We start from the raw sequence: 4,970 nt of genomic DNA on the forward strand, positions 1-4,970 counted from the left end.
GTCTGAGTCAAATTGTCTTTTAACACAAGTGGGAAGTACTTTAGAATCAATCAATGCTTAGCGGCTCTTAATTACTTTGTAAACAGGGGAATTCTTCAACTTGTGTCTTAATACATTAAGTATTAAGCAGATTTTTTCAACTCATGTCTCAAAGCATTAAGTTACAGGTATGTAAAAAACCCACACATGCTAAAAATATTTTTGATTTCTTTCATGTGAGACTGAAATTCTCCCTTCTGAATTAAAGCCAAAGCAAATGCTTCCTGGAAACCAGAACCTGAGTTCTGACAAATGATCATTTCAAGAAAGCTCCAAATCAAGCTGTAGATATGCACACACTTTAATTATACAATCAGGTAACAGTAATTGCAGACTGCCTATATGGATTTGCATAAAAATAATGCTATTACGTTGGTGTGCAGGTATTTAAATATCTGGTCTTTCTACCATATATGCAAAGAGATGCCATACTGCACTAACTCTTATGTTTTTGCATCTGAGAAGACACATGAATTTTCACTAACCCATAAGTCAACAAAAATATTAGATTTATAAAGTCCATGTGCTAAGTTTAGGTTTTTTTTCCCTTTTCTTTCAAGATACTTTTAATGCTGAAGGAAATCTAGTCACTGAGGTAATGAGAGGGCTACTGAGCACTTCAGTTGGTCATCCAGTTTGCACAACTGGAAAACTAAGACTAGTACAAGACTGTCAAATTTCTTTTAATCTTTTTAAGTACTAGAGTGAAATGCAAAGAATAACCGTAGGCAGGCTGCAGGCAACTGGTGTCACTAGGAAAAGCACAAAGACAGAGCTCAGCTAACAGCTAACAGCCCTTCCTTAAAATGGTAACATAATACTAAACTGGAGTTTCCCTAAAATAATATGAGTAGAACTGGAATCTTTACGTGGTAAGAAAACTGCTGAAGCTCTATCTGGTGTAGCCTGGCTTTGGGTAAAACTCAATGGAAATGACTCCTTGTTAAATTATAAGCATCACCAGACCCTTTCAACCTATTTCCTCCTGTGCAATAATGGCTTCTCATTTCAAACTCATTTAACTTGAACGGCCTTGCCACACCTGCTGAAATAATTCAAGCATTTTCAGCACTAGTTGGAAGAAGCATACATAAACTGTTCATCTTCAGAGATCTTCCTACTGATGAGAAACTATTTGCAATGGTTCAGCCTCTGCAGTGGTTCATGCTTTTGAATTATTCTTGTCTAACTAGAGAGCACTCCATAGTCTTTTAACACGATGAAATTTGGAACCATTTGATTACTCTGTGACTTTCCACTGCTGTAACTTGATGTGGAAACTATTTTTTAGAAAAGTACTTACAACATTATAACTGAATTGACCACCTTCTCTGATTATATGGAGTTGTTAAAACCAAAGTAAATGCTAGTTCAGGGCTTTAATCAATCTATTTAAGTTTCTCTTTAGGTACAATGCCTGGTACTCAACCTGCCTCTCGCACAACTTTTTCATTAACAAAATGTTTACCGCTTTTCCTTGCAGCATACCTGCATGTAGTCCAGACATTCTTTATTTCTTTGTTTCTCTCCTGTTTTAAACTTATAGCTAGGCAGTAGAATGTCAGATCTCTGTGGGATTTTCCAGCAAAATAGCTTAACAGAAATCCTGGGGAAAAGCATAACTTAGCTGGAGAAGTAAAAATTGATAGACTGAGAAGGAAATGTACTGCTCTTTCATGAATTTCAGACTATGTGAAGTGTGCCGTAACTTTACCTACATTAGGGAAATTATATGGAAGATAAAATTAAAACCTTCAATTAAAAAAGCCTGAGGTAAATTACTGACACTCTGGAACTACTTGTGTTATAAGAAGTCTGCTGAACAGGAAAGACACATTAAAATTGGATGTAAATTTTGAGGATTTAATTCTAATTTTATGTTGAACATTTCCAAAGAGGGTTAAGGATTAATTTCAGTATGTCCCTGTAGACATGAAGTCAATTGGAGGTGTGACTAAATAAAGTTGTGAGTGAAAATATAGTATATTAAGCACCACAAATCAAGAAAAAAAACCAAAACCAAGTTTGTGCTGAGCTTAAAGACAGAAGTCCTCCATCTCCCATGTAACTTCACTGGTTTCCAGAGACTTGCTTCAGACCTTCAAATCAGAAATAGGATTATAATAAACCTTTAAATGTACAATTTGCTTGTGGTACTTTACATCTTGACACCTGTTTTATATTAAATTTCACTAAAGTCCTTTAAATTAATCATAGGATCATAGAATCACAGAATATCCTGAGTTGGAAGGGACCCATAAGGATCTTCAAGTCCAACTCCTGGCTCCACACAGGAACAGCTGAATCAGAGCATATGACCAAGAGCGTTGTCCAGACACTTCCTGAACTCAGTCAAGCTCGGTGCTGTGGCCACTTCCCTGGGGAGCCTGTTCCAGTGCCTGACCACCCTCTCAGTGAAGAACCTTTTTCTGATACCCAACCTAAACCTCCCCCATAGCAGCTTCATTCCGTTCCCTCGGGTTCTATCACTGGTCACCAGAAGGAGGAGATCAGCGCCTGCCCTTTCACTCCCCCTCGTAGGGAAGCTGTAGGCCGCAATGAGGTCTCCCCTGTCTCCTCTTCTCTAGGCTGGACAAACCAAGGGACTTCAGCCTCTCCTCATACGTCTTCCCCTCTAGACCCTTCACCATCTTTGTTGACCTCCTTTGGACACTCTCCAATAGTTTCATGTCCTTTTTGTACTGTGGCACCCAAAACTGCACGCAGTGCTCGAGGTGAGGCCGCACCAGTGCAGTGTAGAGTGGGACAATCCCTTCCCTAGACTGGCTAGCAATGCCATGCTTGACGCACCCCAGGATACGGGTGGCCTTCCTGGCAGCCTGGGCACACTGCTAACTCCTGTTCAACTTGCTGTCGACCAAGACCCCCAAGTCCCTTTCAGCATGGCTGGTCTCCAGCGTCTCATTGCCCAGTCTGTATGTATAGCCAGGGTTGCCCCTTCCCAGGTGCAGAATCTGCCACTTGCCCTTGTTATACCTCATGTGGTTGGTGGTTGCCCAGTTCTCCAATCTGTCCAGATCTCTCTGCAAGGCCTCTCCACCCTTGACGGAATCAACAGCTCCTCCCAATTTGGTGTCATCTGCAAACTTGCTCACAACACCTTCTAGTCCTACATCCAAGTCATTTATAAAAACATTAAAAAGAACTGGCCCTAAAATTGAGCCCTGGGGAACCGCACTAGTGACGGGCCTCCAGCTTGATGTAACCCCGTTTACCATAACCCTTTGGGCCTGACCCTAAGTAAATGCTAGTTCAGAGTCAGTCTTTGGAGAGAAGAGGAATAAGAAATACAAACTTTCATGCTAAGAAATAGGACATATTCCAAATAATCCATCTCTGTTAAGAAAAAGCTCTCAAGCGATGGTTGGAGAACAGATACAGATCCTCTGGTATGTGCTCCAACTTTCAAGGGAACAAACAGGGTTAAGTTATGGGCACTTTCCTGGCTGCATAAACTTAATGCATGTGGAACAGCTGAGCACTGGTACTCTGCCAAGATCTGTGCTGTTCTACATGCACTAAAAAACCCCGTCTAAATTACTGTTATCTTTGTAAGAGGCTTCCTCAGCCTCTGACCTCAAGAGTTCCTCAACAACCACAGGAAACTGCGCCTGAGAAGGTGAACATTGGCTGGACCACACTAATTTTTCCAGTGACATTGCTCATGGGCGAGTTGAAGTTGGTCTCACAGAAAAATCTCCTCCAGCAGAGTTCTATGGTGTGCTATAGACCTGCTCTACAGAGCCCAAAAGAAGGGGGCTAAGCTTGGTAGAAGGATAAAGTAGCGATGTAGCTTTCTAGGAGAGGCTGCAGACTGCACACTTCATCTTCAGCATCAATTACTAGGTGGGAAATTGCAGGCATCAGGTAAATGGGTACCTGGTAGTTTTTTCCCTGCCACAGGCAGACACTACCACCAGTCCAAAATCTGACCCAGGACTTGTGATGCAAAGTGACATTTTTCTGAACTGCTTTTGCACTGTTGTCTTATTTTTAGCTTCATTTTTTTCTTATTGCGTAGCTTTTGAAAAAACACGCAGCTGTTGCCCTTCCATCTGTTTAGCGAATGAGGATATACTGATCTGGTATCAAATCAATTTATTTTGAAGAATCCCATTTGAAGTTCTTCAATTTCTGCTTGTTTCTGTCTCCCAATATGACCAAAGCATAGTACCACTAACATTGTCCTGAAACCCTTTTTGTAACTTACTTATATCTCTCTCAAGAAGCAGCAGATTGATGGCCCATTACTTTTTACTCCGTGTTCCATTTCAATGCCTTCATTAGAAGGTGGCAACAGCTGAACACAAATCTTTAATTCAGTGATATATGCTGCATGCTCAAACACCTGACTTTGTAGCACTTAACTGAAATGATCACAAGGTCAGGCTACCTAACTTTCAGCAATCTTTGGTCCTTGACATAAAACTCAAACACAAGAAACACAATGCTATCCTCAGAAATTAGGATTAGGGGCGGTGAGGGTTCTAAGATCGAGAGTGTGTTAGAAAATGGGCCTCTGAGTTTAAACATTTAATGTGATCTTAACTGTGTTAAGCAAATAACATTTCAGGTGATGGGACATGTAAAAGTTGAACTCAGTAATGTGGGTTTTGTCTTAGTAAAACAGCATAATAACTTGAAGATTATCCAAATGGACTAAGAACTGTACTAGAGACAGTTCGAGATATGTCCCATACTCTTTTCTAGAAAATAAGGATTCAGCATTTGATTTTTGATGAAGCAGACAAAAAAAAACTGCAACAAAACAAACTGGTTTAGTTTGAAAAAGCTTCAAATAAATCAAACAATTTCTAACCCCCTAACAGCACAGCAGTTAGAACTGGAACATAGCTGATTTTCAATGGAAAGGCGCACACGTAATTCAACCAGAAGCACACGGGACAAAA

The sequence above is a fragment of the Grus americana genome, chromosome Z (genome assembly GCF_028858705.1).
Source record: "Grus americana isolate bGruAme1 chromosome Z, bGruAme1.mat, whole genome shotgun sequence".
Lineage (NCBI taxonomy): Eukaryota > Metazoa > Chordata > Aves > Gruiformes > Gruidae > Grus > Grus americana.